The sequence below is a fragment of the Atractosteus spatula genome, chromosome 15 (assembly GCF_055471065.1).
Source record: "Atractosteus spatula isolate fAtrSpa1 chromosome 15, fAtrSpa1.hap1, whole genome shotgun sequence".
NCBI lineage: Eukaryota > Metazoa > Chordata > Actinopteri > Semionotiformes > Lepisosteidae > Atractosteus > Atractosteus spatula.
In genome coordinates this window covers 11878335-11897818 of record NC_142720.1, presented here as the reverse complement: position 1 = coordinate 11897818, position 19484 = coordinate 11878335, and the positions used below count along the sequence as shown (strand labels likewise).

General features: G+C 35.5%; 1 long non-coding RNA gene across 1 annotated transcript in view; it reads right to left on the bottom strand.

Annotated features, from left to right (window-relative positions):
- Positions 1 to 17614, bottom strand: part of LOC148820036 (uncharacterized) — a 114725-nt gene extending 97111 nt beyond the window's left edge. Inside the window, exon 1 of the long non-coding RNA XR_016094191.1 lies at positions 17558 to 17614. This is a non-coding gene — a long non-coding RNA (uncharacterized LOC148820036). The remainder of the gene's footprint in view (positions 1 to 17557) is intronic.
- Between the last annotated feature and the right edge of the window lie 1870 nt (positions 17615 to 19484).

Below are 19484 nucleotides of genomic sequence, written 5' to 3'. Positions count from 1 at the left end.
TTAGTTCCAGCCAGCACTCCTATCTACAGTATTCAAACCCTCTCTGTCACTTGTCTTAGATTCTTAGGAGCAACATGTTTAGCATGGCCTAAGAGTTATAAGGAATGGTTAGCTCTAAACCTCACACCGTAAACCGTTGTAAACTGGACTGTACAACAATTTTCTTCCCTGCTCTGGGAGGATTTCTTGTTTATGTTGCAGCCTCTCAACCTGAGAAATATACATACACAACGCTAGCCAAATTCCACACACAAAAAACAAGCTGTTGTAATGATTGCGAAAATTGATAACAATTAGTTCACCAGTCTACTTTTTTCTCTCCTAAGTTCCTTAATTCTGTGTAATTCACATGATTGTTTCTGTGAGCAGCATTAGTGCAGATTGTGCAAAAGTGAGAAACAGACTGCTAAAACACACACATAACACGTTCGGCTTCCAAGAAATTGCCCATTGCACAATCGAAAGTTTAGTCAATTACATGTTTGGATCTAAGTTGAGGGTAATTTTAAACTTTTTGTGAGAAGGCTGACGTTTCTGAAAAAAAAACATTCATATTATTCATAATACAACATTTGATGTTAATGTCCATTTTGTTATTACTGTAAGCAATACTGCAATGCGAGTAATTTAATAAAATCGAAATGAATTTATCTCAGATTCGTTGCACACCCAGCTCTTTTGAAAAACTACAGGGATTCAACTAGATCCGTATCAGTAGTACCTGAACTGATGCATTTCTAAAACAATGTTTTATTTCTTAAAATGACTGGAAAACTGATCTCATTTGTATAGCTCAACAACTTTCTCCAAATTTTCCATATTTTTAAACATGGTCTGTTAATGTTTTAACCCTGTTATATGTACTGATTTATAGACCATTTGCAGACAGAAGTGATGAGAGACCATGGGGTAAACGTGGATGGACGTTTGTCATTAAAAAAGATTCTAATATTTCTCAAAACTGAGGATGCATTTGCATGATGTACCAAATTAAATTAAGGAATTTTCAAATTAATTAATAAAAGAATCATTAGACAAATTAGACAGTATAGTGGTGAGGTATTATTCTTGCTTTGGTAGTATACCATAATGATTTTACATGGGCATGAAAATCATGTTTCTTCCTTTGCAAAATTAAATGCACTCTGACCTAAGTTCATTCTTACTCAATATCTGCCCCCTTCATATCTACAATAAATGTCATAGAATTCAAAGTAATTACAGATGGCATTTATGCTATTTAGTTCCTTTACATGTTAACGGATGTCCTTTCAATGAAATCTGATGCACTGGGTAGAGTTTAACACATGTGACAGCTAACGTCCCACTTTATGACTGCTCAATTCTCTTAATACAGCGATATACCATCATGTGTGCTATTTCGTACGACAACTTTGATGAAAACTGCATTAAGGGTCCCTGTTTACTGATGCTGCTAGATTAAGAAACACAATTAATCCGCAAATGTCACATTCACATCCAAGTAGGTAATGATTGATTAAAAAGGTCACAGTGTGCTGCCTGGAATCGGTTTCTGTTTCAATACCAAAGGCAAAAGATCCTTTGATTAGGGTATGTGCTCATGGATCATGCATGAAAGCACACTGAATTCAGTATCAGAGCCTGTCATTTTTCTTTCCCCTGATGTAAAAAACAGGTAGGTGCCTTTTTCACTGACTGCAAAGTGATGGATTATTTTCTTGTGCTCAGAAACACATTGTTTTCTTTAGCACAGCAGGATATTCTATTTGCAGGGTCTCACTGTGAAATATTATGTATATCTATCACTGGCTAAATGCCAATAACATGAGATTGTGGAGCAGAATTGTTTAAGCATACTAGTTTATTCTCTGTAGTACACAACCAGCTGAATGTAAGCAACGAACAGCTACAGTATCATTAAGCGGTTTACCAAAAAGGCCAAATTTAGTGTTCTTTCCCTATTCATAAGCACTAACTAGGGGTGGCATGGAAGCAATGTGCTACATAAAATATTTATTTTTATCCCTTTTTGTCCTTTGCTTATGTCATTTTGAGATGATCCGCAGTGAAGCCATGATCATCTATGATTTGACTTATCATAATTAAAATCAGCGTAAGAACTACAAACTGTCTAACCAACTACGACTTACACAGCAAAACTTCAAACACTAACCGTCGAACCAGTGAATGTGATCCACATACATAAATTACCACTTACTGGGAGCGGAGTTAATACTATAAAAAGAATATATTCCCTTTCTTTAGTCCTCTTGAGTTAAGGCAGCATGACTTTCACTCACCAGCCAGGACAAACAATGACAGAATAGCAATATCAGACCAGTGGTCGTTCACATGCAAATCACGGACTAAATAGAGACGTCCTGGTAGAAGCAGTGAAGAAGTTTTTGAGTTATGTACATTTGTTTCTTATTATAAAAACTCTCACACATCAGTTTACATATGAATGAAACCATGTATCAAAGAAAAAAGAAACTCTTCAATTGTTCTGCTACTGGCAACCAAATAGACAAAAATGCAATACAAAATTTAAAAAAATTAATTCAACTGTGGTAAAAGTAAATGGAAATTATTTTAAAATTCTCTTTATTTGCCTACATTAATATCTGTCTTATCTTTTTCCGAAATATTGTACCCTATACTCTATGTACATGCCTATACTGTGGTCAGCAAACCTTGATGTGCATCTTTGCAAGTATATGTAAAACATTACAAATTAAAAAAAACATTAGAATAGCGTATTACTGTTCAATCACAAAGAAAACTAAAAGGGCAAGGAGACTTTTATTGAACCAAATCAAGAATTATACTGAAGAAAACCATCAGGACACCAAAGTGTCATTATCGACATTCTGGATTCTGAAAGTTAGGGAAAGACATTTTTATTTTGCTGTTTGGGAAAGCAAGCAAAGTTTAAAAATAAGGCCTATAAGGCATGTTTAACTTATTATTTAATTTATTAAGAGGTAATTTTTCTTTTGTAGATTAAAAGCTACCCAAGCTTGATGCTTCATGGCTTTCACTGAAGTCGTGCTTTAGGAATGCATTCTGTAATTCTATGTTTTACAACATTAACCACAAAGCATGGCAAAAAACTGTAACACTCTACAGACTCTGGCAGTGCTACCCAGTGCATCTGAAATGTAATGATGAACAATAATATCAAACCATAGTTATCATTTACATGATTAAAACATTTATGTTTTTAATATTAAATACATGAATGTATGCATATGGAAATATTGTTCTCTACAAGGTATTCATATAGTATAATAAATACTGTTTGTTTACATATTTCATGTTTAGGAATTGTATTCCACATGAATTAAAGGGGTGAAAACATACCTCTTGCTAGCAGTTATATCTTGGCTGCAAGAGCCATTCCTTACCATAGTAGCCCAACGCTCAAAACTATGTGAACTGGTACAGTATATACAGTATATAAAGCATTATTTTTACTGGACTTAGAATGAAGCTCTGAAAGGTTCCAAATCTGTTTAGCCCACAACGTCCCAAATCGGGCTTTGAAATGGAATCCCTGCAGACAAACAATATCAGCATGCAACACAGACTGAGTTTATAGCACAGCCAATTCTGACGCAATCCAATTAAGAAGAGGCTCTGTTTCTAAATTTCCTTGGAGTCATTGCACAGAGCCCACACAGCAAAGGAGGTCACACAGTTCCGAGCCCAGCTGTCTGGGATGGGTATTCTGTTCAGCTCTAATTCTGCAACTGCTGATCTGTAGATCAGAGAGGCTACATGCCCAGGATTTGAAAGAAGGCTTTTATGGTTAACAAACTGCTGGTTTGTTACCGGTACCTAACAGAACCTCCTGTCTCTTGTCTACTTCCCCAAGTGAATTACAAGATAGCTGGCTGACAGGACAGCACATTGAGCGATTCAGAAAGTCCACAAAGAAGAACCTTTCCACTGTACTCTTCGTTCTCTCCAGAGAAATTCATACACATGAAGCCAAATTCTTTGTGAACAGACAATACTATGTACTAAAAAGAACACTTCATATATTACAGTAATGTAAGAAAGAAAATATCTAAAATTCATGATAGGGCTTAATTCTTCTTTTTTTAAGGCTTAAGAATGAAAACAATAAATTAGCAAATTAATATTATAAATTAAGATAAATAATCTCCTTAACATAATTTACAATGCCTAGGAATATTCAATTATTGCGAAAACAGATAATCTGATTTTATTTGCTGACAACAATATTTATCCATTGTTCAAATAAAAAAAATCATAAAATAAAAAAATATACAGTGCATATAATGAGTTTGTCTTCTGAAATGAAAAACTTTATGTGCCTTTACATATTTATATATTTATACCACTAATTCATGCAGGAAAAAATCCATTAGTTACATTTAAAAGAAATCATCTAATTTTTGGTCAATTGTGATGCATCAGGTTTGATAAATTGCTTGAAATGCCTGAAAATTATTTTTACATTTGAACATCTGTTCTTTTAGTGCTGCAGAGAAAATACTGTGAAAACAATATAATTCACACACACCAAAGAGTACACAGTTTTTCAAGAAGATAAACATTTAACATGTAAGAAAATTCCCAAAATATTGTAGGTGAAAGGACAGTTGAATGAAAACTGTATACAAGCAGAGCCCATACCATACGTTATCTAGTCCAATGCCCAAACTGCTCATGTTCAAAAGCATTTATTTAAAAAAAAAAAACATTTGCAATTGCAAAGCTTGACTTCTAATATTCACAGGCACTTCATGTGCGGCTACATGGATTCACAAAACTCTAGGAGAGAACTGTTTTGGGGCATTTCCTCTCCTGAGGAACTAAACATATATACACACACATTTCAATATGTTTTACATTTCCTTCCCAAGAGGATAAAATATTCAAGAGCAAATAGCGGAGCTATGAGGATATACATGCTTTGTATGATGGAACAAATTAGATATGATCTGTAATACAAACAGTACCAACAACCACATGAACCACATGTAGTAAGTAACAAAATAAATAAAGGGTAGAAATAACCCTATGCAATAGCTGCTTTAACCTTTCAGAACAGTACAAGATCTTAGTGCTCAATCTATCACAAGATGTGAGTCGTGGAGATCAGTCTATTCTATTCTCTTATCTGGAGTGAAATCGTTGAGTGGACAAGAATTTCTTTTCTATTTTCTATGAACTATAATTGTTGGGTTTTAAATTAGGTTGCAATATGTTGATTAGGAGTAACTTTAGTATAGCTGTGTCTGCTTCATTAATAAGACAAAACTCCTTCTCCTGTCAACGCATGGTTACCCTGCTTCCAAAAATACTTTTTAATGTCTTTGCACAGCTGTCAGGACCAGACACATGTAATACAATACCACAATAATGCCAATGTAAACAATTTAAATCTGAATTAATTCAGAACGTATTCTAATTAATAAAATGGAAATAAAGTCATATTAGGCACAATAAGCACAAAGGTACTAATACAATAAATACATATGCAATTGTAAGGGCATCACGCTTCAAACAGAACTGTGAAAATTAAAAGCAATAATTTTCAATATACTGTACAATATATTTGAGATCCAGTTAACAGGAGGGAAAAAAAGCCATATTGTTCAAAGAAAGATATACCTTATTAACATTTCAAACAGAATCATATAGCGCAGAAATTGAACTTCAGAAATAAAGTCAGTTTCCTCACCAGATATTGCCCTATTTAAATTTAGGAAACAAACTATGTCAATCATCAGAATCAATTCTTAAATTTAATTTTAATTAATAAGCATGTATGTTTTTGTATTTGTTTTGAAATGCTTTGAAATTGACAAAATACAGAGAAGTTGATATTAATATCATATTTTGAATATTTGAAAAGCAAAGATATTTTAAATGAGAAAAACAGTGCACTATGAGCAACATTACATTGTCTATGTGAATGCCAAAGCACAAAACATGCAATAAGTGTATATAAATGTATATAACCAAAAAATCATTACCTAAATATATGCACTTGTGAAACACTTCATTTGGAAAGAATATTTTGTCTTACTTGGAATTTAACATAGACATAGTATTTGTTATAGGGATGTTAGAACAGTTTGTTTGCATTGTGTTTGCTCCTCAATGTAACTCTACACCACGGCTGCCTTAACTTTTGTGAGGAGTCAGTGTAGGGTTGTTCCAATGCATTTGTAGATGGGCTTAACATTCTTGTCTGTACAACAGACCAGAGACCTGAACTTGTGACCTTCTGAAGCAGGGGGCTAACAGGCTGTAGCGTCACTGTGCTGATCCACCACAGTGATTCAACACTTGAATGCACCAGTGCAAAACATCAAAAACCTGACAAGGAGGTGGAGAGACTCCGATTAACTTTTAATGTTATTTGAGGGATTACGCATTTTATGACTAGCCTTACTACGGCTGTAAATAATAATACATTTGTTGTTCGTTTATTTTTTCTATCATCATAGCAAAACAATTGACAGTTATTTTAAGTAAGCCAACTTAATTAACGGGCTCATAATTAAACAGAAAGGTGTTGAGAAAATCAGCAGAAAACATGCGAAGTGTCCTCAGAGGCGTTCATTAGAGCTGAGATACAGTATTACAGTGCTGTGTGTTTCTCACTTTTGAACGCTTTTGGCTTGATTTAAACTGAGCAGCAATAGCAATTTGAATCTCCTACAGCTTTTGCTCTTTTTAAGGTTTTTCAGGGCGTCAGCTAAGTCAAGGGAAAAATTTATTGCGTTTCTGGGAATTACAGCTAAATAAAGCACACACAGAAACAAGTATATAGAAGCCAATTTTAAAACATAATATTATATTTAAATATATTATTACTACAACTGCTATTCATGTATAAACCTTAAATCACTAAGAAAGAAACAACAGCACTGCACTTCAGAAGGCAGCTTCCCAAACAGTTCTTCTGTCTTCGGCTACAATCAAGTGCTACTGCAGAGCCTCCTTCCCTGTGAAGGGGAAAGCCCGTATGGCCCAGCGTGAGCTTTCTCCCTGATGCTGTGGAGCTCCAGCTCTCATAAAGAGGGTCCTGGTAAGGAAGAGTTCTTCACAGTTACCAGAGTGTGAGCACCCCCTGCTGGCCTGGCAGGTCACAGCACCTTTTCCACTTCTGGCCTAGTGACCCGGTAGACCACGGGGTCCCTCAGTGTGGGTGTGTGGTTACACCATTTCAAAGTTTTATTCTTTTTAGATATGTCAAAACTATGGCTATTGCATTCAAAGAAGGAAGGAAAAAAAAGAGGTCAGGGTCTATAAAAATGAAAGAAAAATTCAGCACCTCTGCCACTGTAAGATAACAGAATGAGGCTTATTCACAGTCCTTTGGCTCTTGTCATGTTATTGATCACTGTTTTCTGTTGCCCCATTCAGAATGAATCAGCAATTTTGCCTCAAAAGCATACACAAAACAAACACTGTGGCACAGCCATACGAAAGTCTGTCTGTTAATATTGTTCAGGATTTTCTGTAAAATCGTGTCTTTCTTTCCTGGGGTGAGCAGGAGCGACAGTTGCCCGAGACAATGATGCCTGGTACCACACGTTTCATTATCACTAAATTTCACATTTCACACAGCAGTGTCGTTATCTTACGGCTTTAATGAGGTAATACTTGTGCTGTAAAGGTCATGCAATTACAGTGTGTGAAATTTCCACATAAAGCAGCTGAATAGAAAGCTAAACCAAACAGTACTCTAATACAGCTGACAAGGTTATTCAATTTTAAAGGGTTTTAAAAATACATTTACACAATGCACTGCACTAAGTAATACAATTTAAAAAATGTGGCAAAGTATTTTGAAAAGTAAAAAAAAAATACTGCAAAATATTCTAACCATGGAAACATTACATCAGCTCAAACCTCTACACAAAAAAAAAGACGTGACACAGGAAAAGAACAGATTAGCAAGAGCAAAATTAAATTTTTGCTGATTAGAATGAAGAAAGTATTATGGGATAATAAGATTTTTTAATAAAAAGTTTACACCAAAATTTGTACTGACCTATTTGCTTTAAAGTTCAGTTAAATTAAAGGCATTCTTTTTACAGAAGATATACGTTTTATACTTCCATTTTTTTAAACTTCCAATATAGAATTTAAAATGTAACAAAATCCAAGTGTGAGAGTGATAAAAAAAAAAACATCTTTTCAATTGCCAGAAGAGAGGTTATGATATACAGTGCGCCACATCTCTGGAGGTGAATGATCAAAATCCTTTCCTTTTCACAGATTTCTAATGCAATTTGTTTTAAACCATCACACTCAGCCTTAACATTTGTAGTGGGAATTATTTTATAGAGATAAGGAGTTAAACAGCCCCGTGTTTCATCTCTACATTTTCTGAAGACCGAAAAGCTGCAGATGCCAGCAGGCTTTAACCTCTCCCTGCTTGACTTAACAAAACCCATGCATTCTGCACTCTGTATAAAACAGGCTGTTCCACCTCACATGGGCTCTGTAGGGCTGAGAGCTCTTTACTGGGGATTGCAACTTCCTGTAATGCTGAGCCAAATGCAAGTCCACCCTGTTACAAAGTAAAGCAGGAAATAATTTCTTCATACTATACAAAAACAGAGATGCTAACTGCACTTCTGCAGTTCCTAACCCATGCTTTACACGAAACCTATTTCCCCCAGATAAATTAAAATGGAAAAACTAATTCATTGGTTCTTTACAATTTCTGTGTCCCTGAATTATGAATTTTTAAAATGACCTGCATGACTATCCTTTGCCAGTATGATATTCATTTTGGCTTTGAAAAGTAAAACAATATATATGTATGATGAATATTAAGATAATTTAAAATGGAAGTGGGAAAGCAACGTTGAAACAGTTAAATACCACTTCCTTCAGCTGTGGACAGGATCTGCATTTACCCCTGAAATTATTATCTGAACAACAACAGAATAAAGCCCATTTACTTGGCTGCTGAAATAAATATAAAGATGTAATATAAGCTAAGAAAAACACTGTGCAAACCACGGGCTACAAACTCTTACGGTTTCTACAAGCGCACACCTGGAATTGCAGAGAATAAATCCAAGAGAATGACAGGACCACTGAAAACTGGAAGATTTAGATTAGAGAATGTAGAATGGGGGAATAATACGAATTCTGTGTGCCCCGTTTATAAAGCCAGTGGCAACAGTAGGACAGGTTTATGCCTTGCATATAGTTAGACCAAATGGTTACTGTATTTTAACTGCTAGATTAATGAGGTGGCAAAGGGTGCAATAAATTGGTAATATAACTGCCTAACACACTTACTAGGACAATTAAGATAATACAACTTGAAAAAGAGGGCCAATGAATCGAACGATAAAGAGCTAAGGTGCCTGCATAGGTTGGTATTATTATGCCACGGATGTACCCTTGAGGCCTCTGAGCGGTCCTACATGTTTGTGTTTAATAAAGCAGCAACAATAAACTGCACCGGCACTGACTAAAAGGAAGAGAAACTGCTCCCGAACATCCTCATTGAGAGAGCCAGTCTGAAAGGTAAAGATCGCAAGCGAGAGGATAAATCTTTTTTACACTGTACATTAACGCTCTTCATGCAGAGCTCAGTAACACAGTGAGAAGTGCATTAAAAATGACACTACCTTCCTTCTAAATTGAATAGTTATTATTAATAACATAAATATGGAATCTGTCCTCTTTTATCCCTTAATTGCAAACATTTTACCATACAGAAAATTAAGACAGTACACATAGGTGGACAGCCATGAACAATGCAAACCATGTAACCTAGTATGTGGTTACTACTTTTTAGGTTTTCCCTGTGCTAAAGTATGTAAATGACCAAGGGCTTGTACCCTAAATTACTAATACCCAACTAGCTCTGAATTATGTTTTCCACATACATTCTATACAATGCAGAATTAAGCAGCTTAATGTTTTGTGCAGTGGTGGGTAATTTGAACACAGTATCCCCACCTTAACCTTTAATTCAGTGCATTATTATCTAGTAGCAAAATGGGCTTCCTGTAATACTTCTCAGTGCTTTAATGTAGACTAAGGGGTTTACACTAAATACCACTGCCCGCTTTTGCAATCACAGCTGACTTGGCTTGTAATTAATTTTGTACTGCTGCTGAAATAATAGAAGCAATTTTATAGTTTCATTATCCAATTTATTTATATTAGACTAAGAAAGAAAATGTGGGCTGTCTCTTAATCATACAAAGTGCAGTACACACACACACACAGATTTCAAAGTATAATCTCCAGAGTCATTTTTAAATCTTCAAAAGACATTTAGTCTGTGTGCCAATCCATCTATAACAAGCATATTTCTTAATTTTTGCCTTTACATAATGCCTGTACTAAGAAACAAAAGAAATAATTAGAAAGAGAAAAATTATGTTGAAGGTCATAATTAAGATGAAAAGTCTTTCCCTGATATTTAATGAAGATGCATATCCATATTTCTCAAACACAATGCTAATTACACACCAAGATGCCATAAATCTTTCATGAATTATTAAGCTCCATTAGCTAACAAAACCAGAGCAAAAAAACAATTTAGAAATGCAAGAGCAGTCTGGAACAGGTAACACAACTTACAAACTTTCTTTAATACCAAGGTAAATCATGAAACATGTGGCTGAATTCTTAATAAAAATCAGGATTTATTTAGCTTATTCATATGATAGATCTTTTGTTTGTTTCATTATTAGCCTGCAATAAAATTACTGCTTTGTTCGTATTTTTTATATAAAAAAAACAAACTATTACACAATTAGACATCAGCACAATTTTAAGAAGACATATCATGAACCATTTAGTGTTCACTCATTCTCTGCTGTTACAGGGAAGTTACCATCAACAGACTATCATCATTGCCTCTTTGCTATTTTCAGCAAAATGCATAAATTGAAAGAAACACCAAATTAATAATCTGACTACAGTAGTTCAATTTTTTCTCATTTTCTTTCAGTTTCAAGCCACATGATAAATTAATTTCAAAACATTTAATTATGTCCAAAGATAAATAAAAAGTTATCCATCTTTAACTTAGTAAATCAATGTGAGGGTTTTTAAATGAACTTTTTTATTTTTTTGCTAATAATTTTTGAGCATCTCTACAATGATAACCTTACTCCTCAGAATAATTTGTACATATATTAGTGCATGCACACAGACATTATGTATATATGCACATAATATATATATCCATTGTGGACCTGCAAAGCATACTGCAAATTTTGCACTCTGCTTTATGTATATAATTATATATGTATATGTATATTATAAACACAGAATTCTGGCACATTGAGACCAGATAGCAGACTAAACATTTAGCTGCCATTTAGCCCGGTTCACAAACAGACTTTAATGAGTGTCTTTCTTGTTCCCCCCTGTAATTTTAGAAGCAATATTAATTAAGAGAGAAGGTTTAAATGCTGGTAATAAAGATGAGGTGCAGTGCTCAAATGCATCCTTTACCTCATGAGCTCAGAGCCATAGGAATTGCATCAGGTAATAAAGAATCAATCATTAATGCACTAGTAGTAATGATCCTGAAGTTAGTGTTATTGGTAAATTGTAATGGATGATACCTTACAAATTCACCCTGCTTGGAATTCAGCTCAAAGACTAAATTAAAGTCAAAGCCTCCAGTCAGTTAGCTTGGTCCGTAACATGTGAGGAATTGATTTTCTTATTTTCAGCTGTCAAGCTCGCTACAAAGAATGAGTTTTAATTCTGGGTACGTTATTAAACTCCTAGCTTAACTGGCATGAAAATGCAACGGCTAGTATTCGGAGGGTGAAGTGGCTGTCGCACTGAATGGCACCTGTCAGAGTATGATAAATGACCCCCTCTGCCCCACAATCCTCTGCGCTGTCACTCAGGTGAGGGTCATTAATCTTCATTGAGGCCCTGTCAGGTCACGCAGTCCACACGAGGAGGCAAAAAATAAGTCACAGAGCATTTACCAGAAAGATGCGTTCAACAATGAGATATTCTCATTGTCAGCATTACGCAGAATTAGCATAATTTATTATGATTTGTCCCCCAAAAAAGTGAGTAGGGGGATAGATGTGATTAGACAGATGGAGTGTGGGCTCCGGCTGGCAGCCGCAGAGACCCCTGCAGTGCTTGAAGAGGAGTGGAGCATCCCTACAAACCAATCAAAAAGCTGGCAGTTCAATTACAGAGTAATAAAAGGACATTCATCATTCAATTAGGCACCTGTCATGGTTTCACAAAAGGGAAAACTTCTAACCTGAGACTCCAGAGAGAGAGAGGGAGACTTGATGCTACAACTGGGAGGCAACGAAATAAATGAAAAAAGGGACAAAGTCAATTACTGACCAACCCCAGATGGGGGATATACAGTATGTTAAAATAAAGCAATATTCTCTCCTGACACCAGTCTGAAGGAAAGTCGGTCAACTTAAAATATTTTTTTAAAATCCTTACATTTTTGTTGCAGATAAGGTAAAAAATATATATTTACAGCTTGCAATCTGGATCCCCTCCTGACAATATAGACATGCCAACGATACAAGCTTTCTCTCCTTCGCTAATTCCATTCTCATTCCAATATTCCTCCATTTTATTATTTACAACCTGTCTTTCCACATAGATGCACAGCGGTTTTGTTTGACAATGACAGGTCAGTGCAGAGAAAAAAAAAACCACTTAAGGACTACATACTCAATAACAACAATAATTCTTATACATAGTATGAGATGACGTAGATAACTAAACAAGAAAAAGACCTGCAAATGATCTTGAAAAAAAGCTTTGGCATTAGTAGTTGATCGTGTGTAATTTACCAAAGAATTTCTTGATAAAGGGAAAAAATGTAAAGGAAAATCCAATTCAATATTGACATTAGGGGAATGAAAAGCTGAGTTTCTGCACGTACATATTTTTCTGTTTAATATACTAGAGGAACTCTATTATCCCATCTCTCCTTCTACATACACATACATCAAGAGGAAACTCCAAATAACTTGTGTGCTACAACAGAACTAGTGAGGAGAATGTTTCAAGGAAATCCTCTTATTATTTATTTACTTATTAAAATTGTTTTACCTGGAAAACCTCTTTGAGATGTCAAATCTAATTCAGGAAGAGTCCCAGAGGCCTACAAGTCCAGCCAAGGGAGTTACAATACTTGAATTCACCTGCCTCTGATAGGAATCAAAGGAAAGATATTTTTAAACCACTTGGCAATATACACCCAAGTAAGAGCACAGCTAGATCCCAAGACTGCCTGTGCTTTTAAACTACCTTTTTTCCAGGAACATATAACTGCATACAAAGACACAGCCAGTATCAATAAGTTATGACAGTATCAGCAGGAGACATAAAAGGTGCCTAAATCTCAAGTTCAGCTTTATCATTTATTCATTCAGAGAATCAGAGCCTATTTCCTTCAATAGACTTCCAGAAAGTGTTTCTATGCCATGGTTTTAGTGAAGAAAAAATTCAACTGCATCCAAACACCTTTGACTCATCAGCACTGTTAGCAGTGCTTTTCTGGATAGTGAAAAATCACTGAAATAAACATAAGACTTAAAGTCTTAAGACTTTAAATACAAAAAACAGCACAGTTTTTTTCTTTATAATTCAGTACGATATTTGTTTATTTAAGTGTTTGAAAAATAAACAGGAATTCATAATACTATGCTAGAATTGTAAGAATCTAATAATAAAATATTTATTATTTAAAGAGTGGAACAGGTTTAATTGATTACAACTTACAAAGTTTCAAGTTTACATACTGGGAAGCTTTTTTTCTGTTATTAGAGTACAACTGCTGATTAATTATCTAGAAAGGTGTTAGCGATCATGGTGGGTGGGAGCATTTATTACTCAACCCTGATATTTTCAGTTGAATTTGGATACTTTATCACCGCTTCGCAACACACAATTTTTCAAACCTAGTGTGGAAAGTTTTGGAAGCAGTGTTAAATTCAGAGGCCAAGAGCTGCACGGACAAGCAGACTAACCTACTCATGTATCTCTGCAGGAAGCCACTCATTGTCAACACCATTCCCTCTCATTGAGAAGATCATTTTCTACTATCAGGTTCCCCTTTGAAAATAAGCTTGGTAGTGACCATTTCTTAACTCCTGGGTTTTACAACACTCCTGTTCACCACATAAATTAAGGTCATAATACGTTCGGGGGGAGTATTTAAGTAAAAGCAAAAAAGTGCAACTGTGATAACATGAAATGCACCCACTTCAGTTGCTTGATGAAATCTGCAAACTTTGTTCAGCCTCATATCAGATACCCAGCATGTAGTTTTGGTTTGCTTCACACGCTGGGCACGACATTGACGTGAGAGATAAAAGAGCACTGAAAGTAGATGGAAATTCAGAAAGGCGTGCTCTGCTGAGAAAACAGAAGACTAACTGCACTGAAAAAGAACGGAGGAAGAAAGTAAACTATCGGGAGTAAAGAAGGATAAATAATTGATGAGCTCAGGGGCCTAATAAGGACTGCTCATTAATATAATTCTGCAGGTTCATTAAGTACTGTACCAGACATTCTCCACAATACTTTACTGAGATTGTATGGAGGCAATGAAAGCCTCAGTTTACATGATCAGAACTTTGGACTTTTCTGCAGTGGCAGATGTGCAGAAAGCCCAAAGGCTGGACTTACACCTTGAGAGTCTTTCCCCAATTCCCTAGCTACATGCCCTAGGCCCCTAACAATGAGAGAACGACCTAGTAAATAATATATTAAGATAAATGATAATTGCTCCAGTTTTTTTGCATCATTTAATGAGTCCCATAAATTAGAAATGAAAACAGCTAACAGTGTTTGCAAGAACATATTTGTGGTAAACAACCCAGGATTAATGGTATTTTCATTTTTTTTAAATCCCACTAAAAGAAATTGCATTTTTTTCAAGATAAATACACATGAGCTCTAGATTTGTTGCATTATCTTTCAAAGAATCTTTATTAAAAAAAAGAAGAAGAAAAAAAGCCCTTTCAAGAATACTGCCTCCCATTTCAAGAAATAAAAATGCTCTGACGGCCAAAGATATTTTCACATTGTAAACTTAAAAACTAAAATAAAATGTGCAGATTTTTACAACTGTGTTAAACCAGGCACAGCCTTAGCGGATGTACACTTTTATTCTAAATTAAAAACAAGGATCTCAGTTTCTGTCTTGAATAAGCACACGTGTAATGCACTATGCCAGTTGAAGAAAGGATTTAAATGACTTACAGGACATTGTGAGAACTACAGTACAGCACCTTGCTGAGGAGGATCAGCAAGTCAAATTCCACTACACCAGCAAACTGTTCTACTGTCTGAAAAATAGCATCTTACCACAGTGTTAACTACCGTATTACTGTGCAAATTGATTTCATTAAATAAAATTAGTTCTCACAGATTTAACATGTAAGTTTCTTTTCCTTTTCATTTTTTAAATTTAATTTGGAGCATCAATGAGCTACAATACAACACAATGTAAGCCCTTCTACAGTATGTGGGGAAACAGCTCCTCTTGACTAATACGTGATCCTCATGTCATGAGTCAATAAGCATCTGAACTCTGTTTACACAGATTCAGCAACTACAGCAATATAGATAATAACCGATTTGCACTAACACAGGATATTTGTGTTCAACAGTGTCCCATTGCCTATTCTCTATATTACGTCAAAAGATAACAAATGGACAGAGGAGAAACTATACACTTTGGTACATTTTACTTTGGTAGCTGCCAGAAACAGCCACACCCAGCTGGGGATACCAGCTTCATTGGATCTAAATTAAATTTCCCTGCAAGGATGAATCAGTCCCTAAATTGAGGACTGGAAAAGAAAAATAAATACACACATACAAATCTGCAGGAGGATTTGACAAAAACAAGAGTCGTTAGACTCCAAGTTGAGTACTGAAAGCCCCTTTATTGATTTAAATGTTTTCATCTGAGTGCCGGAATGCTATGCAGTGACCCTTTGCAGGCTCTCTAGGTTAGAACCACCTCATCATTCAACAAAGGCACTAACTATTCAATCATGAAAGCCAGTTTCCTTGGTGACTTCTTTCCTGCTTGTACTAAAATTAAGATCTAGAGCCCTTCCTCTGTCTGACATTATTTGAAAAATTACTTGAAGTCAATGTTGCCTTTGCAACATAGGAGAGTGATTTTACTGTATACTGATAGCTCTCTAAAGCACTGCTGCAAGCTGGTTTTGTAGTGAATTGTAAAGGTACAATGCTTACAAGTAGGCTGGATTGGAATAAGCTTATTTAACAACAATGATTTTTGACTGTTCGTATTTATAGTTCACCACAGTTTTGAGAGTGCTAACGGTCACTGTTTGAAACTATTGTTTTTCTTTACTTTGAAAGGTAAATTTCACTGAAATTGTGTTTTTATATATAAAATGACAAATACCCGGTACAAATTAAATAAGAGTGTCTGACTTAATCATGCCCTCAAGGGACTGAAGTACAAAAAGAATTTTTAAATACAATTCTATCTGTTCTTGTCTTTTTCCACATTCAAAATGCTTCAGACTCGTCCCTCCCATACAGATAAAACTACAGTGAGGGGAGCTGTGAGACTGTAGCAGCTGTGAGGTCATGTACCTCACATCAAAATCAATAAAAAAGAGGACTCCTCAATTACATCATAGGGCTAGACTTCCATTGCACTCCTTGCTTTAAAAAGTTACAAGAGTTAATTAAAACCAGTTTCTAAAGAAAAGATTTATAGCTCTCTATTACTGTAGCTTTTTATTTTTACAGCACTCGTATTTTCAGCTTGACATCTTCCACAATTTCCATCACACAACTTATGTTTTCCTTGAATGTAAACTCAGGAAATGCTGCCATTGCTGCCCCAGTTCAAGATAGTGCATGTCTGAGCTCACAGGCCTCAAATATCTGTTGCACCCTTAGCAGGTGAGTGCCAAGTCTTGTATACAGTCACTGTCCCTAACAGACTTCAAACAACCTTTGGACATAGCTCGTACAGAAACTCCAGGGAGAGGGCTGATTAGATTCTGGCAAGCAGGACCAAACATCTGCTTCAAACAAAAGACATCTGCATATTTCAGATTTGTTTTTCATAAATTAAAGAAGCAACCTGCCAAAATTTAGCAAGGGAGAATAAACCCGCGCATAATTAGATAAAGTTTACAAGCTTTGAAAGTTAGAAATTAGCATGAAACAGCAGCTCACCTGGGAGTTTTGCTCCCAGGTTCTGAAATTTCACTGATTTTTTTCTTTCATTCTTTGTTGCAATAGGAGGGCAAAAAAAAAAGAAAAGCAATCCTTTACACATGCATGTTACAGTAAAACTCATAAAATAAATTTCCATGTATATCATTTTGCTTTCTCTCCCCCCATGCTCCTCGAGTGCAGAGCCTGTATCCTTGGTAACAGCTGCAGTCAGCAAGGTAAGAATTGAAAGTTTCAAAACCGAGATGATCCATTAAGTCATTCTTTTTTTTTTTTGTTTCTTCCTCAGTCTACCATAGCCATACCGAAATAATTCTACCTGTCTAGCATCACAGACATGAAGCGGCGTAAGTTCTCTCACCGAAAATTGCCACCAAGCAGTCGCCAACAAAAAGGCACCATTTTGCACCGCTGGAGAAAGGAGGTGCCTCCTTTAAATTGCTCCCAGAAAAAAAAAACAACTTCAAGCAGTATCCTATTCCAAACAATACCATTACTATAACAGAAGAAAAGAGTGAAGGAATATTTAACCTGGGGGACCTGTTTGGTTTAGACTAAATATTTTCCTCAGTGGAGCAGAAGAAGAAATATTACCTCATAGCTCTAGAACTCAGTTGGTATTATCAGATCCATTCAGCCTGCCGGAGGGGGCAAGCTGCCATGATGAATGTTATTTTTCGTGAAGTGCTGTATGCACTCCTACAGCTAAGCACCATTCATTACACTAAAATACAGAAGAACATTTTGTCTTTTGAGGGGCTGCTTGTCTTCGTCTCACATGCTGCTAGAATGTTATGCTTAGCCATCATTATAAGACAGAAAGAAAAACAGAAATTGCTGGCACGAGGTCTCGTGCAGTAAATATTGTATGCAAAATGTTCAGAAAACCTTTTCATATTGTTAGGGGCAACCTTTTTATTATGTTTTAACACTGTTTTTCTTAATAGTTATTCCAAGTTTAGGGGAAAAGGCATAGTACAGTACATAGTGATCCTCCAGCCAGAGGGCATTCAGAAACCTGAGTATGAGGGTCAACATTTCCTGCAGGCACCCTTAGAAACTGTCTTCAGCAGGGTAATGCACTAAATTAAACTAAGTATTGTAATTACAACTATTATCTGCCCAATATATTTAGAATTGCATTACACTAAAATATTGGAAATATTGCTCATATTATTAACTTGAATTTAACTTGAGGATAATGCAAAAACGTACAGCAAGACATCATTTGAGTTATAAACTGTAATTTAGCATAAAAAATGTCAAAATGCAGTAAATGGTCTAACCAATCTATAAACAATACATCTATAACTAAATTGGTCTATGACTTACCTAGATCCATCATGTGATCTATGCTGAAAGTAGTTCACAGTATATTAAGATACATTAGATTATATGCAGTATATGCTTGTTCATATGTGGAACACCCTATCAGGTGTATTCCACATATGAATGCGTATTTTTTTTTTAAATAATGAAAATGAAGCTACTACCATCTTGGCACTTTGATCAAACCCCTCCTGTTATGAAAAATATCATTACTTTCCATGCACAAGTATAGAAGTACTCATTCAGCTGTTGGAATATCAGTATCATATTAGTACCCCATTAACTAATGGGAGCTGTGGATGTTTGTGTTGTGCCTCAAAGAAAACAGCTGTATAACAGAGAAAGAGAAATATGATCAGCTGTAAACGAGTCAGCATTTTTTATGCATGTTGACCTGTTATATGAAATTCCTCCTTTCGCCACCAGCAGACATTCAATTTTAATGTAGCAACAACTTTAAGCACATTAGAAATGTGAGACATCTTTATTGAAAAGTCAAGGATCAAGAAGCTCAAGAATCCTACAAAGGATACAAAGAAGAATCACTTTTAAACATTTTTTTTCTTTCTACAAACCTCACAAGATAACGTATGTTCCTATATAGCTCCAGGAAAGGCTTTGCATCACTTTTAACATTTTAGATAACGTTAGGTTAATGCAAAGCTTTTGGCTACAGATGTGGTGCCTTTGTGACATCACATTGCTTAGGCTATCATACGTATAAATACTGCTTTCATTATTGTGCAAAGTCAAAGCCCGGTTTATCTCCTCGTTTCCAGAATTGGTACTGTAGCAGTGGAGAGAAGTTTATGAGCTCCATGATAAAAAACCCCCACTGTGGACAGCACTGTTTGTATATGAAGGAGCTAGCCATCTGGAAACAACTGTGTGGCTAAATTGAGCTAATGCTGTATCAAGGTCTGCAGTCTGTTATTACAGAAAAGTGCTTGCATTTGAAT